This window comes from Phyllostomus hastatus, unplaced genomic scaffold, assembly GCF_019186645.2.
Source record: "Phyllostomus hastatus isolate PE091 unplaced genomic scaffold, TTU_PhHast_1.1 phas_scaffold_60, whole genome shotgun sequence".
Classification (NCBI taxonomy): Eukaryota; Metazoa; Chordata; class Mammalia; order Chiroptera; family Phyllostomidae; genus Phyllostomus; species Phyllostomus hastatus.
In genome coordinates, this window is record NW_025334038.1 from 2,645,064 (window position 1) to 2,665,223 (window position 20,160).

The 20,160-nt window shown below is 40.9% G+C and overlaps 1 protein-coding gene across 1 annotated transcript in view; it reads right to left on the minus strand.

Annotated features, from left to right (window-relative positions):
* Positions 1–20,160, minus strand: part of CFAP221 (cilia and flagella associated protein 221) — a 121,534-nt gene that overhangs the window by 69,603 nt on the left and 31,771 nt on the right. The gene's annotated exons all lie outside the window — the stretch shown is intronic.

The window sequence follows — 20,160 nt, forward strand, 5'->3', positions numbered from 1 at the left end:
AGCTTGAGGTTGTCGCTCACAGCACCACAGAAGCTGCCCAGTGGAGGCATTTCTCAGAGAGCCTGGAGCCTCTCCTCATGTCCTCTCTTTCTATCAGATGGTCCCATCTGGGCCAGAGTTTGCAGAATGAGCAAAGCCTGGAGTGGTGCAGTCTTCTAGCCAGCACTGGCCTCCTACACAGAGATTGTGTGGTTATCTGGGCACCTTAAGCAGCAGCATGTTGAACTCCTTTGGGTGACTCTGCCAGGCCTTCTGACCTAGTCTTTATTGTTCCTCCCTTCTCCACCTCATTATCTCCAGTGCCCGCACTTACCATCACACCCTCCTGCCCAGTGGCTAGTTCCCACTTCTTAATCTGTTAAATGAGAACCCCCCCACCAAATGCCCTTTCCCCTCACATTTCCCAATTCCTGTTCCTGGGAGGACATGACTGTTCAGTTTGAGCAGAGCTTCCAGTTTGAGCAGCTCCTATAATGTCTCCTGGGTGGTGCCCATTCAGACCTATTCTGTGTGGGGACTGTACTGCCATGATCCACTTCCTTACCTGCCCAGCACCAGTCTGCCTGGGAGCCTCTAAGTCCCAGAGCAGATGAAGACAGAGCAGAGTCTACTTGCTTCTCCAGAGTAACCTCAGCAAAATCCCAGTCTCACATAGACTACTGTATTTTTCAGACTATAAGACCCATAATTCCCCCTCAAATTTGGGAGGAATAATGGTTGTTAATACTGTTGTTGAGTTTGTTTTACATTTACACTGGTGAAATATTATGTTATTTATGTTGTTAAATATTTTACCACATTTTTTGCTTCAATTTTTTTTTCCTATTTTCCTCCTGTAAAACCTCAGTGTGTCTTATGGTCTGAAAAATACAGGAAACACAAATATTTGCTGGAACAAAGTAAAAATCACTCTTTTTCAGAGCAATTCTAAGGATAAAGTATAGTTCAAATGTGTTTTTTAAAAAAAATTATGCCAAGAGCATTTTTACTTGGCTTTAAATTCATTACTTTTTAAAAATTTCTGAAATATTCCAAATATAAAGAATAATAAAGTGAATAATAAATAAAGATGCCTTATTCACTAACAAGCTGCATTACGTCTTCTACTTTGGGTATCAATGTGTTATTTTTAAGGAAACTGCAGAACAGTGGAACCCCTGTAGACCCTTCCCTCATCTTCTATTCCTTCCTTCCTCTCCAGGGTTGATGCCACCCTGTATTCAATATCATCCTCATGCATTTTTATAACATGACATATGTTATGTACTCACAAAATATATAATATTACATTGTTTTCAACAAAATTGTTCAAAAACTTGCTAATTTTGCTTAACACTATGCTTTTGAGATTTATCCATGATGATACATCAAAATCTAGTCATTTACATAGTGAGAGGAAATCCCATCTCACACTGTATTTATTTACTCTCCTGCTATAGGGCATTTAGGGTATGCCTTATAGCAAGAGACTGCGACATTTAAGTTTGCACTCTTTCACTACTGCATTGTAACAGTGACAATCCTTGTGTGTGACTCCTTGTGCATCTGTCCCAGAGCTACTCTAGGAATAACTAAGAAATGGAATTGGGACTTCTGACCAAGATGGAGGCATAGGTAGACACACTGTGCCTCCTCGCACAACCAAGATAGGTACAACAACAATTTAGAAACAGAATAACAACCAGAACTGACAGAAAATTGAACTGTATGGAAGTCAGACAACCAAGGAGTTAAAATAGACACATTCATCCAGACTGGTAGGAGGGGCAGAGTCAGGCAGCCAGGCAGAGAGGGGTCGAGTGGCACAAAGAGCGTTGGGACCAGGCATGTAAGACTGCAGCGGGCAGACCCTGGGTGTGCAAGTGGTGGCTGGCAAACCCCGGCTGAGGGGTGGCAACCAGCAGACCCAGTGAGGCAGCGATTGTGAAACAAGGCACTGTGAACAACCCAGGATCCCAGCACTGAGAAACAGAGCCTTGGGACACTGATTGAAAACACCTGTAGGGGGTGAGGCACAGGGAGAGACTCCCAGCATAATAGGAGAGGTCATTGGAAAGATCCACGGGGTGCACAAGCCCACCCACATGGGAAACAGAAAGGTCCAGTTTACTTCGGGGAAGAGGTGGAAGGGACTGAAGTCCATGGAGAGCAGAACAAGTGCCACTGTTCCCTCTCGGACCCTGCCCCCACATACAGCATCACTACCCAGGGACTGGGTTGCCCCACCCTGGTGAGCACCTAAGGCTCCGCCCCTCATACCTACCAGGTGCGACCAGACCAAAGGGGGAGGGGGAAGATGGCTCAAACAGAAGAAGAAATGAAAGCCCCAGAACTGATCCTTTTAAGCAACCGAGAGATCTGATAGCCAACCTATCAGATGTCCAGTTCAAAACACTGGTGCTCACAGAATTGGTTGATTTTGGTCACAAAATAGGTGAAAAAATGAAGACTACAATAAGTGAAATGAAGAAAAATACACAGGGAACCAATAGTGATGGAATGAAAGCTGGGTCTCACATCAATGAAGTGGACCAGAGGAAGAAAAAAGCATACAATCAGAAAGGAATGAAGAAATAAGAATTCAAAAAAATGAGGAGGCTTAGGAACCTCCAGGACATCTTGAAACATTCCAACATCTGAATTATAGGTGTACCAGAAGGAGAAGAGGAAGAGCAACAAATTGAAAACTTATTTGAACAAATAATAAAGGAGAACTTCCCCAATCTGGCAAAGGAAATAGACTTCCAGGAAGTCCAGGAAGCTCAAAGACTCCCAAAGAAGTTGGACCCAAGAAGGAACACACAAAGGCACATTATAATTACATTAGCCAAGGTAAAAATGAAGGAGAGAATCCTAGAAGCAGCAAGAGATAAGGGACAGTTGCCTACAAAGGAGTTCCCATCAGACTGTCAGCTGATTTCTCAAAAGAGATCTTACAGGCAAGAAGGGGCTGAAAAGAAGTATTCCAAGTCATGAAAGGCAATGACCTACATCCAAGATTGCTCTATCCAGCAAAGCTTTCATTCAGAATGGAAGGGCAGATCAAGTGCTTCTCAGATAAGGTCAAGTTAAAGGACTTGATCATCACCGAGCCCTTATTTTATGAAATGTTAAAGGGACTTATCTAAGAAAAAGAAGATAAAAAATATGTATAGTAAAATGGCAGCAAACTCACAATTATTAACCACCACACCTAAAACAAAAACATACTAAGCCAACAACTAGAACAGGAACAGAACCACAGAAATGGAGATCACATGGAGGGTTAGCAACAGGGAGTGGGAGGAGGAGAGAGGAGGAAAAGGTACAGAGAAGAAGTAGCATAGATGGTAGGTAGAAAATAGACAGGGGGAAGGCAAGAATAGTATGGAAAATGTAGAAGCTAAAGAACTTATGACCCATGGACATGAACTAAAGTGGGGGAATGTGGGTGGGAGAGGGTGTGCAGGGTGGAGGGGAATGAAGCGGGGATAATGGGATAACTGTAATAGCATAATCAATAAAATATATTTAAAAGAGAAATGGAATTGCTGTTCAGTAGCAAAGTAAAAATGTCAACTATACTAGATATGATCAAAATGCTCTCCAAGCCCTTTTACCAATTTATATTTCCACTAGCACACATGGGAGTTACTGTTGCTTACAAAACAGGATTTTCAGACATTTTAACTTCTTCCAACCTGATGGGGGTGAAATGGTACTTCATTTTCATTTCTTTGAGGTTGAGCTTATGTACCCATTTTGTTTCCTCATCTATGAATTGCCCGTGCATGTCCTTTGCCCATTTTTCTATTGGGTTGTTTTGTTCTCTTATTAATCTGTAAATTCTAGATATTAATTTTGTCAACTATATTCATTCACATAAATTCTAGATAAGGGTAATCATAGGAAGTATTCTCTTCAGGCAACAGTGAGATCAACATGCGATCAGTTTTTAATCAAACTCATAAATCCTGTCCTAACTCAGGCTCTACTAGAAGTATCAAGTCCATCTTAACTCTCTGAGATGCTTACTAATTCTGAAACACAGGTACATAAAGGTCACGGCATTTTCAAGGCAATTCAACCTAACAGACACCAAGGCCCCATGGAACACAAGCTAGTCTACAACACTAAGATAAAACACACATTACCAATTACATATCCACTCAAGATGTAAGCAGCCTTGGGAAATGGTCAATGAGAAGCATTAAACTGCTTAAACATGGTCTCTGAAGATGAGACCAGTGACTCACACAGCCACATGGGCTGGGTGGTCCTCTGGTCAGTAGCTCCAGGGTCTGCTCAGCCATGCCCCAGCAAGGTAAAGTCCGCTGCTCAGGAATCTTCTGCTAAAAGATTCATGTTTACATTTTCCTTAACTAAAACAAAAAAACTGCTGGGGATTTTCATACATGCCACATTTTAAATCAATTTCAGAACTCTGATAATTCCCACAAAAAAAGGAGTCAGGGTGGTCGTTCAATGATGATTATACACAGTAAATACTGATTTATTAACCAGCCAGGAAAAACAATTCCTTCAAGTCATAAAATTTCAAGTACCTCAATTCAGAAGGAGACAAAGCAATACAAATAACACAAATGTCAGTAGAATCCTTGAACTTGACTTTCATTGCTGCTGTTCAATATTACAGATTCCAAATTAGTGTGGATGGTACCATAGTTATAAATCAAGGACAGTCTAGATGAATTTGGATAAAAAGGAATTGGGGCAAATGTAAAGTTTAGTTTATTCAGAAATTTTTCAAATCTGAAGAAACAAAATCCCATTATATTCTGGGGAGAATTAAAAACTCTAATCCAAATTCCTATTGTTAAAAGACCATTAAAACTGATCTACAATGAAGAAAGAGGAATAAATATTCATGTCTTATTCCTGTTATTCCTTGGAAGCGAATAGAGGCCTAAATTAGAGTTCTTCTATAACTTACAGGAAATATCAATTAAAATCCTGAAGCAGATAAAAGTTAGTACTTTTGGAGGTAACCACAACTTTTACCCTTGTTGCTTTATTGATTGAACAGTTTATCAATTATGTTAAGGCTATGTGTAAAAATACATTAAGTGCTTTAAAAGAATGATTCCCTATTTTGAATAAAACCCAACTTTAAAATATTAAACTTCTGTTAAGATCATGTACAAATTTTGTGGCTTTTAGAAGAGAGCATAAATTTACCATACAGTAAGTAAATATTATAAAATAATTTAATATAAATTAAAATTTCTTTCTTGTCTTTTCTCTAAATAAATGCTAACAGAGGGCCAGACAACACTTTAGCTTCTGGTTAATTATATGATGCTTGTTTTTATGTTACTGATATTATTTTCTCATTTACCCTAAAACTTAACATTGTGTTTGTCAAAGAAGTAATAAAAAATTACTTCTGTAAAAAAAAATTTATTACTTCTAATAAATGATCTTGTGAACTTACTGTAGACAATAAAAGTTTAATTTCCTCCCTAATTAAAAAATCTCAATGTCTAGAAATAAATGAGCAGGCCATCTTATCATAAATCAGAAATAACTTCTTTTTGGAGAATGATGGTTAACTGACAATAAGCAGGACAAATTTTTTTTTTGGCTGGGTACAGTGACATGACAAGGTTGGGCTCCCTCAGCCCCTCCCCTCTTCTGGTGGTCTAGGATAGAAACTGGAGGTCAGGAGATTCTCAGTGTGTTGGGGGATCATTTTGGAGCAAGGATTCCCCAGCAGCTGAGGGTCTCTCTTCTCACTGCTGGGGTTGGTGGTCCAGGGGGCTCTTACTCCTTGGAGGCCATGTGGAACACAAGGTCCACCACCCGTTGCTGTAGTCAAATTCATTGTCATGCCAAGAAATTTGGCATCATGGAGAAACTCATGGCCATAGTCCACACCAACACTGCCACCCAGAAGACTGTGGATGGGCCCTCTGGCAATCTGAATTACGATGGCTAAGTGGATGCCCAGAAAATCATCCCTGCTTCCACTGGCACTGCCAAGGCTGTGGGCAAGGTCATCCCTGAGTTGAACAGAAAGCTTACTAGCATGGCCTTCCATATCCTGACACCCAATGTGTTGGTTGTGGATCTGACCTGCTGCTTAAAGCATGACAAATATTAATTTACTACAAGATGCTAGATTCAGACAGCACAATAAATTAGCCATCAGCTAGTATGAATGTGTAAAATTTGAGGGAAACATAAAAAAGGAAGCCTCCCCACAGAGAAGTATTGATCTTTTGAACTGTCACATAGACTATACCACATCAGTGTAGTAGGATTTTTCTTTTGTCACCTTGTTGGGAGCTGCCCTGCCTGGTTTCAGTAGCTGTAACCCCCCACACAGCTAAGGCTGAGTGAATGACCTTCGGACCATAAGCCACTAAGGAGACAAAGCTTATCTCTCTGGCAGGAGCACTGCTTCTGCTACTTTTTCCATAACTGGCCCCCAGTGCTTGATCAGTTAGCCAATGATGGGTAAGAGTCCTCAAGGGGGGAACGACCTAAGACAGGGAAAGACTTGGGGGGCTACAGCAAAAGGGGGTGATGGACCCTTGCCCCTCGGCTTTGACAAAGCCTGAGTCCTCATTCTCTCTTCAAGAAGTTTCCTTATTTCTTGGCTGCCTTACTTCCCCTGCCTGACTTAATCCTGAAACAATGACAGAGGGCAGTGTAGCCCTGTGCTGGACAGGGTGGGTTCTCAGGGTGATCAGGCCTGAGAAAGAATACATAAACTCCTGTGAAATCTGCTTCGCTAAGAATGCTCTCAATTAAATAATAAGGGTCCAAGGATAAAATGAGTTTGTTCCTTAAACTTTTATGGCTCTTTAGCTAACAGACCCTGACTCAGAATAGGCCCTCAGAGTTCTTTGCACGTTATCTACTGTTTGATCCTTACTGCCTTACAATGATTAATGAACTTTACCTGTATTCCTATGCAAATTGAAACCCAATAAAAGACCTGTGAAGACAAGAATTGGGGCACTCTCCTTTGAGAGAGTGGCCAGGCTGCTCTGAGGAGCTCTCTCTCCCCTTGGGAGGGTAGCCGTGCTGTCCCTTTTCCTCCACAGGACTCAGTAGTCTGTGTGAAATTATCTCATATTTCATCCATAACACCTCGGACCCTGCAGGCTGGTGTCTGTATCATCAACTGTTCATTGATAGTAGAGTCACTTATAGAACAAAAGATGTGGACCGCAGAGATTTATTTGTGTAACACTCTCTTCCTACCAAATGTACACAAGACTCATGAAAAAACTGAGTCTGGGAAAGCTTTGGGTTTACACATTGTGGCAGTTTTAAAATCAGTCAATAAACTCTTGGACACTCCTTCTATTGGGGGGTGAAGTCTGTGTCTCCTCTGGAATCTGGGTTCTCTGAGTACTTAAAACAGTGGAAATGATGCCATACTTTTTCCTAGGGCCAACCCTGAGAAACTGTCATCTTCCACTACTCTTAGGATGTGCCCTCTGGAACCCAGTCACCAGGTTGGGTGAAAGCCCAAGCAGTCTATGGAGAGATCTACATGGGGAGAACCCCGGCTCTCAGTTTCAGTCAAGCTGAGTGCCCAGGTAATAGTCAGTATGCAAACGGACCACCTTTCAGCCCAGGTGAGCAGTGTCAGCTGACTCTGCACAGAATGAAGATGGGCCTTCTCCACTGAACTGTGCCCACACTGTAGATCCATGAGCAAAAGAAATTATTATTGTTACTTTAAGCCACTATTCTAAGGTGGTTTGTTACACAGCAATGAAAAAATGAACCCAAACAACATTCTCTCTTTTTTTCAGCTCATTTCTCCTTTAGTGAATGATTTACTTTACCCCATTTCTGGTTGTAATTTTGATTTGGCAATTTTTAAGTCTTTTAAAAAATATATTTTATTGATTATGCTATTATCGCTGTCCCAGTTTTTTTCTCCTCTTTATTCCCCTCCGCCCTGCACGCTCCTTCCAACCAACATTCCTCCTCTTAGTTCATGTCCATGGATCATACATATATGTTTTTTGGCTTCTCCATTTCCTGCACTACTCTTAACCTCCTCCTGTCTATTTTGTACCTACCATTTATGCTTCTTACTCCCTGTACCTTTTCCCTCATTCTCTCCCTGCCCTCTCCCCACTGAGTCCCTCCATGTGATCTCCATTTCTGTGATTCTGTTCCTGTTCTAGTTGTTTGCTTGGTTTGTTTCTGTTTTCATTTTTAGGTTCAGTTGTTGATGAACCTAAACTCTCTTCAGTTGAGAATTTGTTGTCATTTTACTGTTAATAGTTTAAAATAGATCATCTTCTTTTTCTTAGATAAGTCCCTTTAACATTTCATATGATAAGGGCATGGTGATGATGAAGTCCTTTAACTTGACCTTATCTGGGAAGTACTTCATCTGCCCTCCCATTCTAAATGATAGCTTTGTGGATAGAGTAATTTTGGATGTAGGCCCTTGCCTTTCATGACTTGAAATACTTCTTTCCAGCCCCTTCTTGCCTGCAAGGTCTCTTTTGAGAAATCAGCCGAAAGTGTCATGGGCACTCCTCTGTAGGTAACTGTCTCCTTTTGTCTTGCTGCTTTTAAGATTCTCTCTTTATCTTTAATCTTGGGTAACTTAATGATGATGTGCCTTGGTGTGTTTCTCCTTGGATCCAAGTTCTTTGGGACTCTCTGAGCTCCCTGGACTTTCTGGAAGTCTGTTTCCTTCACCAGATTGGGGAAGTTCTCCTTCATTAAGTTTTCAAGTAAGTTTTCAATTTCTTGGTCTTCCTCTTCTTCTGGACCCCTATGATTTGGATGTTGGAATGTTTAAAGTTGTCCCCGAGGTTCCTAAGCCTCTTCTCATTTTTTATGAATTCTTGTTTCTTCATTCTGTTCTGATTGAATGTTTATTTCTGCCTTCTGCTCCAAACCGTTGATTTGAGTCCTGGTTTCCTTCCCTTCACTGTTGGTTTCCTATATATGTTTCTTTATTTCACTTTGCATAGTGTTCACTTCTTCAACTATTTTGCCACCATACTCAAACATTTCTGTGAGCTTCCTGATTACCATTGTTTTGAACTCTGCATCTCACATGTTGGCTAACTCTTCATTGCTTAGTTCTATTTTTGGAGCTTTGATATGTTCTTTCATTTGGAACATATTTTTTTGTCTCGGCACACTTATCACATAGTAAGGGGTGGAGCCTTAGGTATTTGCCAGGGTATGGCAACGCAGGTTACACTGTATGTGGGGGAGGAGTCAGAGAGAGAATAATGCTCCTTGCTTGGCTCTTGGCCAGCTTTCAGTTACTTCTCCCACTACCCACAGGCAAATTGAGCCCTTCTGGTACTGACTCCCAGGTGGGTGGGTTGGTGTAGGTTCCAAGACCCCATGGGTCTCTCCAGTGAACTCTCCTGTGAGGCTGGGAGTTTCTCCTACTGCCACAACTCTCACAAATTTTTATAGACAGAGGTATTGAGGCTTTATTTCCCTGTGCTGGAACCCTGGGTTGTGCAGGCTGTCTCACTCCCCAGTTGTTCCTCCCGGTTTATCTGCATGCAAATGTGGGACTGCCTGGTCTGCCAGCCACAACCTTGCTGGGTGTGTCCTCTCCAACCTAGCTGCCTATCTCTGCCCCTCCTACTGGTCTGAATGAATGTTTCTTCTTTAGAACTCCTTGGTTCTCTGACTTCCATATAAGTTCAATTTTCTGGCATTTCTGGTTGTTTTTTTTTTAATTTATTGTTTCCTTTTTTGGCTTGTGTGAGGAGGCAAAGTGTATCTATCTATGCCTCCACCTTGGCTGGAAGTCTGCAATTTTTAAGTCTTTGTTGTTATTGTTTTAGCCCTTAATATATACCAGTCAACCCTCTTAACAAAACTAGGAGGTAAGTACTATCACTATGCCCATTTTATGGGTAAATACACTGACCTATAGGGAGGTCCAAGGTTACACCATTTATAAGTAGTGAGGTGAAAATTAAAGCCAGGTCTCCAGAACCTGAACTCTTAACTTCCATCTTATTATCTCTCCAAGGTCTCTAATGTTAAGGAGTAGCTAATGACACCTCAGTGTTTGCACTGCAGTCCTCTATTGACATTCTCTTTGAAACTTATCCCTCTATGCTTTATATTTGGTGAGCTTTTTGGAATGCATTTCCTTTAAATAGTCCATTGGCAACAAACATCTATAAATTCCCAAAACCTTTTCTCAAATATTACCAACCTTCCTGAAGTACTGGTGTGCACATAGAGAGAAAGGAAGAAATATGGGGACTTGTCAGTTATTTTCCTTTAAGTTTTAGATATAAATTGCTGTATTTAGAAAGTGACCAATAAAAATAGAAAGAATTCAGACATAATGATTAGTTCCCTGATAAGTCAGACACACAAACCCCAAACAAGCAAGCAATGATTTGAAAAGATATAAAGAGTTGAGGGTAAATTATGTTTCAAAACTCGAAGTATGCCCTTTCATCTAAGATAACTGATGTTCTTATGAACTTTTATTTGCTACTTATCTTACTTTCAAAGACAATCTTATTGGGACTGAGGCCTCAAACTGAAGCATAGATTTATGATCCTTAATGATAGAGACAAAAACAAACACAAATTTACATAAAGAAAAGTTCACACAACAGGCATTTCATAATTTTTTACACCTAGAGAATTAAATATCACCCTCATTTTAGACTAAGCTTAGACCAATATTAGAGGCAGAGACTAATAAAGAGTCAGAGTGAGGGAGTTTTAATGTTTTTCTTTTGCTGTCCTGGCCCTTGACTACTTCTTGCCCTTGATTTAATTCCTTCCTGAACCTTACTTAGTCCTCCCTATTGGTAAAACCACACCCACTCCCTACCCTTACCCATGTCCCAGGAGTTTAGGAAAAGGTGGAATTCTGGTGAAAACACTAGGGAACAAGAGGAATTAAATGAGGTCACCTCTGCGTGCTTGGCAAAAGAAGCTAAGGCATTTCTCTGGGGAGTGGAAAGGAACTAAATTCAGAAAAAGTTATCACTGACTAGGTGACATACCGTATCATTTGCAGAGATATATACCCTAATTGTGGTAAAATGTACATAACAAAGTTTAACATTTTAACCATTTTTAAGTGTCAACAAAATGCCAGTGGCATTAAACATTCACACTGTTTTGCAACCATCACCACCATCAATCCACAGGATTTTTTTCACCTTGTAAAACTAAAACTCTGTACCCATTAAACAATAACTTTCCATTTCCCTCCTCTTCCCCCAGGCCCTGGCAACCACCCTTCCTCTTTCTGTCCCTGAATTTGACTGCTCTAAGTGGAATTACATAGCATAAAATACCTTTTGAAATTAACCTTACTTAAAAATAATAAAAGTATTAATATAAACAATACATTTAATAGAAAACAACACCTTACAACTCAGCAGAGTTGCAGATAATGCGGGGGTAAGAAATGAAATTCAGGGGCAGCTCATTTGAATTAGAACAGGGCCTATGACTGGAGACCAGAGTACAGGGAGGTCTGGCATCAGGAAGAAAGTCACATTAAAGGGAAAGGAGGCAGGTACATTGTGATGGGAAAAAAGATGAAAAGTCCCCTGCAGACTGATTTCATTTTTGTTGACAGAAAGATAGAAAGATAGTGTATTCTTACCCTTCAGAAAGGGTAAGAATACACTAAAACTACCAATAGCTTTTTCCTTTTCTAAAACAGAGGGTAGAAGGAACCACATGCTGGCTATATTCAAATCCCAACTTCCTTGGAGCTAAATGACCTATAATGATGTTTGGCCTGAAACAGCCATAAGGACACCAGCTGCCAGCTTGCTAGTCCTTGTGGCTTACCCACCAGCAATTACTAGAACAAAAGATCATGTGGCAGTGGAATAAGAAACAAATGTTTAAAGCAAAGCAACTTAAGTTTAAAGAGTTTGGTTTGAAATTGTATATTAAGACTTTTTAGTGAGAAATTTCAGGCTTATGTAAGAGAAAGCCACTATTTAAGAAAAAATAGTTACAATGCAGATGAATGGTTGCTAGTTATTCTAACTATTTTGACAGGCATTAAATAATCACCTTCTAGAAATTATTTGACAGTGCATATGTGTGTGTAGGTATCACAAACCTGTGAAACGGAGCATCAGAGCATCAGCAGTGACCAAATGTGGCTGCCTGTGCAGTATATTTGGCAAAAGATTTGACAGCACTATAAACCAAGCAAGGAGGAGGAATACCCAGAAAACACTTTCAGTTTAGTACCTATTGGTAAAACCACACCTGCTCCCTACCCTACCTACCCTGTGCTTTCTCATAGGCATGTAGTTGGGTAAACATTGAAACTCCTTATGTTATATTCTTAAATATTAGAATTGAAAATTAATCCATGACTTTTTATAATATTTTAAAACTTCTTACTGCTTAGTCCATAATACTTACTTGCACAGAGCCACAAAATGTATATGCTTTTAAATTTAATGAATTATGCCAGAAATTTACACAAAGACTAGAAGGCACAAAATAAAAATAATAAGTCACATTTAATTACTGCCAAGACACACTTTCATTTGTTCTAGATGCTGATCATAATTTGTGCTTCTCATCCTTTAGCCCCTACAAACCAACTGAAAATTTTGCCAAATCAAATTTGCTCAAAATTTAAGGGAAAAGAGAAGAGTATGACAATTTTCAAGGTTGTCATATTGGCTGTTCCTGTTTCAGGTGTTTCAACGTTTCTATTGCTTTCTCCAAAAGTTGAGTGTCTACAATTCAACATTTTGTGAAAAAAATTTTAAAAGAAAACAAAAATTAACTTACATCTCCCACTGAAAATTCCTTTGTTGACTGTGTCAAATTGGTACCCACTTCTACGTAATGCAGAGGAAAGTACATAAACCCTTTTGTTATTATTAACATAGATCCCTGCGGTTTGGGGGCTGGATAATTGTCTTTTCCTGCTAAAATTTATACAAAGAGATGGGTTCAAGATGAGTAACTAGATCAATACTAAGTCAGTATAGGATACTAAATCAAAGACATTTTAACTACAAAATATGGGAGATATTTTTCATGCAATAAAAATCCAGGCTATTCTTAATTGACAGTGAATTTTTATCTGAATATAAATCTTGAAGCAACTCTAAATATAAATTCACTACTGCTTGACGTACCAAGTAGGTACTGAAGTAAAGAACAAGTTGTTTGACAAGTTCAAGTCACCCTTTTCAGAATGTTTTCATAAAATGCTGCTGTACCTTCAAATCAGCTATGAGTTTAGCACATAAAATGAGACCCTAGTATGAGTATGAAGCATGTTTCCCTTGATGAGCTGAAAATGTAAATTTATTTTCTGAGAAGGTCAGTGTTTTTAATCCTCACCTGCTAAGAGAGGGGAAGAGAGGGAGAAAGAGAGGGAGAGAAACATCAGTCTGTTGCCTCTCCAGAACATGCAACCAAGGCACGCGCAGTTTCCATTTATAGGATGATGCTCCAACCAACTGAGCCACACCAGCCAGGACCCTCTGAAGAGCAATTTTATAGTCTTATCCTGACACCCTCATTCAAAGCCAGTTACAGCTGGTTCTCAGGCCCTCACACAGAGGCTCTTCATTGGCACAATGCAAGACATGACGTGGTTGTTTATGCTGGGGCCAACCATTACCATCAATCTATACCTTTCAGGGCTAGTTTAAGAATTCATACTCTCCCATGGCTTGGAAGCTTTTAACTCCGGGGGCAGGGAGAGAATTTGGTTTCATTTGGATACCCCATTCTGACCTTGGTTATTCCAACACTTTCTAAAATCAGCCATGAGGTTAATCACTTAACGAAAAGCATTCTAATTATGTAAAAGTTCCAGAGACTAAAATATCCTGGCTTAGAATGGAGTGACTGGAGACCTTCTCTGTTACTGTTGCTATATGGCCTGCAGTCCATGGAGCATCTACAGCCCTGAAATGAACACATAGTTCCACTTGCTGTGAGAGTAGCATAGCTGCCTTGCCCAGGGGACCAGGTCTAGAGAGGAAACAGGGAAGTGAAGGGGAATCCAGGGAAGGACCCAGGTGCCTTTCATGTCAGCTTGTCTACAGCACACTAACCAACTGGTCGACAGAGGCAGCTTGGTGCAATGGAGGATCAGTGATGCCACATGGAGGGAACAACTGGTCAATTACCTGGATTTGCTTTAAATTTCAACCAGTTATTTGGTGCTAGGTAGACATTGCTAGAGAAACCACAGTGTAATAAATTCACATGAATCATCCTAGAACCATGGAATGGAAAGATATAAAATTTCAGTACCTAACATAAGCATGTTTTTATTTACTTGTGTATATAGGAAGGGTAGTGATGAGAAAATTTAACCAGCCATGATGGTTAGGCTTACCTAGTTATAAAGCACAGTTTCAACCTATAGAAGGGCAAGAGGGCTGAAAGCCCTCTGCATCCCACAGTGTTTGACTTAGAGATGCTGGACAGAAACTGGAATGCCACTTTTTGTTATTTACGGAAGCTGTCAAAATGCATTTCACCAGATTTTAAGTTACCAAGCTTGTTTATAGATAGCTGTCAAGTGTCCACATGGAATTTTATCTCAGTAAGGAAAATTTACAAGCATCAAATCCAGCCAATGAAAATAGTTGATGAATATATACAAGTCCATTTCATGACCTTGTGGAACTGTACCGAGGTGCTATCCTCTCCTCAGAGAGGCTGTACTCAGACAACAGTTGCTTCTTCCCAGAGAAACCTCAAAGTAAGAAAGTAAACTTAGTGGCATTTAATGCAAATCCTACAACTTCTGATCATTTTATCTGAATCAATTCTATATGCAAAGAGAATCTTCTGATTCTCTTCCGAACATACTCTTCTGAATCTTCCTTCTGACAAATTTGTTGTCCTGTCACCTTTGTTCTTTTCCATAATGAACAGTATATTTTCTTGGTTGGAAAAATGGTTGCTTTACTCTGCCATTTAAAATGTAAGTGCCATTGGAACTTTCATTCATTGATGGTAAGAATGAAAAATGGTACAGTCACTTTGGACAGCAGTTTGGGAGTTCTTCAAAATGTTAAAACATAGAACTACCACTTACACTAGCAGACTTCCAGCCAAGATGGAGTCTTAGGTAGACACACTTCTTTTGCACAACCAAAAGAAGACAGCAACAAATTTAAAAACATAAAACAACCAGAACTGACAGAAAATTGAACTCTATGGAAGTCTGACAATCAAGGAGTTAAAGAAGAAACATCCAGACTGGTAGGAGGGGCAGAGATGGGCAGCCGGGTGGAGAGGACTCACAGCAAAGCAGTAACTGGAGGACCAGCGCAGTCAAAGCACAGGCTGGTGGACCAGGTGGTCCCACATTTGCATGCAGATAAACCATGAGAAGCAACTGGGGAGTGAGACAGCCTGCACAACCTAGGGTTCCAGCACAGGGAAATAAAGCCTCAAAACCTCTGTCTACAAAAACTTGTGGGGGTTGTGGCAGTGGGAGAAACTCCCAGCCACACAGAAGAGTTCATTGGAAAGACCAATGGGGTCCTAGAACGTGACTGAAAACCAGCAGAGAGCAGAGGAGGCAGCATTGTTCCCTCTCGAACCCATCTTCCACACACAATGTCACAATGCAGTGAGGTGGGTTGCCTTGCCCTAATGAACACCTAAGGCTCCACCCCTTATTATGTAACAGGTGCACCCAGACAAAAAAACATGGCCCAAATGAAAGAACAGATGAAAGCTCAAGAAAAAATACATCTAAGTGATGAAGAGATAGCCAGCCTATCAGATGCACAATTCAAAACACTGGTAATCAAGATGCTCACAGAATTGGTTGAATATGGTCACAAGTTAGATGAAAAAAATGAAGGCTATGTTAAGTGAAATAAAGGAAAATGTACAGGGAAGCAACAGTGATGGGAAGGAAACCGGGACTCAAATCAATGGTGTGGACCAGAAGGAAGAAACATTAAACTAGAACAAAATGAAGAAACAAGAATTCAAAAAAATGAGGACAGGCTTAGAAACCTCCAGGACATCTGTAAACATCCCAATGTCCGAATCATAGGGGTGCCAGAAGGAGAAGGACAACAGCAAGAAATTGAAAACTTATTTGAACAAATAATAAAGGAGAACTTCCCTAATCTGGAAAAGGAAAAAGACTTCCAGGAAGTCTAGGAAGCTCAGAAATTCCCAAAGAAATTGGGCCCATGGAGGAACACAGCAAGGTACATCATAATTACATCACCCAAGATTAAAGATAAGGAGAGGATCTTAAAAGCAACAAGAAAAAAGAAGAGAATTACCTACAAAGGAGTGTCCGTAAGACTGTCAGCTAATTTCCTCAAAAGCAACCTTCCAGGCAAGAAGGGGCTGGAAAAGAAGTATTCCAAGTCATGAAAGGCAAGGACCTACATCCAAGATTACTCTATCCAGCAAAGCTATCATTTAGAATAGAAGGGCAGACACAGTGTTTCCCAGATAAGGTCAAGTTAAAGGAGTTCATCATCACCCAGCCCTTATTATATGAAATATGAAAGGGACTTATTTAAGAAAAAGAAAATCAAAACTATGAGCACTAAAATGACAATCAACTATCAACAACTGAACCTAAAAAATGCAAAAATAAAAACAAACTAAGCAAACAACTGAAACAGGAACAGAATCGCAGAAGTGGAGATCCCATGGAGGGTTATCAGTGGGGAGGAAGTGTGGGAGAGAATGGGGGTAAATGTACAGGGAATAAGAAGCATAGTTGGAAGGTACAAGATGACAGGTGGAGGTTAAGAATAGAATAGGAAATGGAGAAGCCGCAGAACTTAAATGTATGACCCACAGACATGAACTAAGGGTGTAGGGGGGTGATGCTGGAGGAAGGAGGGATACAGGGGTGGAGGGGGATAATGGGGAGAAAAATGAGACAATAGTAATAGCATAATCAATAAAGTATACTTTTTAAAAAAGAAGTCTGTAACATTTCTTGTAATACTGGTTTGGTGGTAATGAACTCATTTAGCTGTTTCTTGTCTGGGAAGCTATCTGTCCTTTGGATCTAAATTATAGCTTAGAAGAATGAGTAAGCTTAGTTGTAGATCCTTGTTTTTCATCATTTTGAATATTTTGTGCCAATTTCTTCTGGCCTACTGAGAAATTAGCTGACAGTCTTATATGAACTCTCTTGTCAGTAATTAACTGCTTTTCTATTGCTGCATTTAAGATTCTCTATATTTAATCTTTGGCATTTTAATTATGGTGTGTCTTGGTGTGGGCCTCTTTGGGTTTATTTGTGCTTCCTGGGCTTGTATGTCTATTTCATTTACTGGGTTAGGGAAGTTTTCTGTCATTATTCTTTCACATATGTGAAAATTCCTTGCTCTCTCTTCCTTCTGGCAACCCAACAATGCAGATGTTGGTATGTTTGAAATTGTTCCAGAGACTCCTAATACTATCCTAACTTTTCTGGATTTTTTTTTTTTTTGCTGTTTTAGTTGGGTAATTTCTGCTTCCCTGTCTTCCAATTCTCATTTTGACACCTGCTTCTATGCACTCCACTCTAATGTATTCTTATTTCAGTTAGTGTATTCCTCATTTCCAACTGGTTCTTTTTTGTTTTCTATCTCTGTTTTTATGTTTCCTATGTCATTGTTGAAGTTCTCACTAAGTTCATATACTCTTCCCCTACATTCATTGAGCATCCTTATAACCAGTGTTTTGAACTCTGTATCTAGGAGATTACTTGTCTTCATTTTGTTTAGTTTTTTTTCCCCTGGAGTTTCTTTCTGTTCTTTTATTTGGGACACGTTTCTTTGCCTCCTTGTTTTGGCTGCCTCCCTGTGTTTGCTTCTACATATTTTTTAATCCTCACCTGAGAATATGTTTCTGTTGGTTTGAGAGAGAGGGGGGAGAGAGAGAGAGAGAGAGAGAGAGAGAGAGAGAGAGAGAGAGAGAGAGAGACACCAATGTGAGACAGAAACATCAATAGATTGCCTTCTGTACGTATGCCGACTAGGAATCAAACCCACAACGTTTTGGTGTACATTTTGCTGATGCACTGATCAACTGAGCTACCTGACCAAGGGCTGTTTCTATGTACTAAGCAAAGCTACTACATCTCCCAGGCTTGGCAAAGTGGGCTTATTTAGTAGGTGTCCTGTAGGCCCAGTGGCACAGCCTTCCTGCTTATCCAAGCTGGGCACTCCAGGTGTGCCCCCATGTGGGCTATATACACCCTCCCATTGTAGTTGAGATCTTATTATTGTTGGCACCTCAGTGGGAGAGTTTTATCCCCAGGCAGTTGGCTGCAAGGACTGCCTGCCACTGCTTTGGAGGATCAGCTGTGCTGGGGCCAACTCCATGGAACAGGACTTACTTCAGCAGGTCTCTGGTGCCTGCTGAGTCTGCTCTCTGAGTGTGACCCTTGGTGGAGGTGACTCGGTGGTGATTTTAAATGGTATGAAGCTTTCCACTGGGTGTGCTGGTTCTGGGGCATCCCAGGAAGTACAGGTCAAGGTCAGTCACCACCTGTGCCTTGCCCGGGCCACCTGGCATAAGCTACAAAGTTAACTGCAGATGGCTACTACTCATGTTGGACTTGTAGGTTCCCAGGAGAGGCTGAGCTGTGAACCAAGGCTGGCTGCTGCTAGTAGTCAATACATGGCATGAGAAGGCCAAATGCTGCTTCAGACATTTTAGGGAAGTCCATGGCATGAGTCAAGACCAGCCATTGTATAGAAAAGCCACTGGAAAGGGAGTGAGTGGGACCAGAAGTTGGGTGGGGTGGGGCCTGAGGGAATTACTAGGGTGAGGCAAATAGTGTTAGTCAGGGTGATGTAGACTCAATTACAGCACCCACCTGCTGGCTCTGTGGGAAAAGGGACAAGCAAAGGAACAGTGGCCTCTGCCAGCACTTCTGTCTGGGACAAAGTTGCCCATCCCATCTTCACCCTGATGCCAGAGAATTCTGTTTCTTTCTGCATGTCCCTGGTGCCTTTCAAACTGCTGCCCCAGAGCTGGAATACAGAGGGATTGAGTCTGAATAAGTCTGTGCATGGGCCCTTTAGGAGAAATGCCTGGGACTCCAGCTGTCATTCATGTGAGCTGTCTCACTCAGCCACAATTCCTGCTGGTTTTTACAGCCATAAGTTATGGGTAGTTCTCTTCCTGGCACTGGAACACTGAAATGGGGGGTCCTGTTATGGGGCTGGGAGCCCTCTCTCCATAGGGGGTACTTCCACAACTGAGATATCCCTTCTGATTTTTGTCTGCCACATGTGGGTGTGGGATCAGCCAATTCAGCATCTCTGCCCCTCCTACCAGTCTTGATGTGGCTTCTTTTTTGTATCCTTAGTTATAGGACTTCTGTTCAGCTAGATTGCAGGCAGTTCTCAGTGATGGTTGTTCTGTAGTTTAGCTGTAATTCTGGAATAGTTGTGAATGGGATGCAAGTACTATGTTTACCTACACTGCCACCTTGATCGGAAGCCCTCTCATTGCTTATTTTTGAAAAGTCCAGGTGTTCTGTTGTCCTGTGCCTGGCTTACCACAGCAGTCCTGGTCATCTCCCTCTACTTCTCTGTATGGAGAACCAAAGTAAGATTTCTAAAAGGTAGAGATGACTGTGCCATTTCTCTGCTTATATCTTTCAGTAATGGCCTCAGGGCGAAATCAATAAATTCCAGAAAAGCCTATCTTTCTCAGCCCTTTCCCAACTTCCCCTGTCTAGTTCTTGCAACCCATGTCCAGTCACACAAATATTTTATACAGGCCCAAATGTCTGTGCCATTTCATGTCTCTGACTTTGCCCAAGCTTCAGCACTATCTGCAACATCCCTGTTCTCTCCTATTCTGCACCCTTCTTCTGCTGGCTGATTTATAGTCATCCTTCAAAACTTAGTTCCGACGTGTTCTCGTCTAGGAAGTCTTGTCTGAGCTTCCCCATCTCATCTGTCCCTAACTTCCTTCACACTGAACTACATTAGGTGTCCTTCCTCAGTTTACACTGAATTAGAAATTATAATTTTATTTTACTTTATTTTATTTTAATCATTGTTCAAGTACAGTTTTCTCCCTTTTACTCCCAATCCAGCCCCCCCACCCCTCCCCACTTCCCTCCCATTACCACCATCCCCCTAGTTTTTGTCCATGTGTCCTTTAAGTTTGTTCCCGTGAACCCTTCCCAATGTCTCCTGAAATTTCCTCTACTCTCCCCTGTGGTCA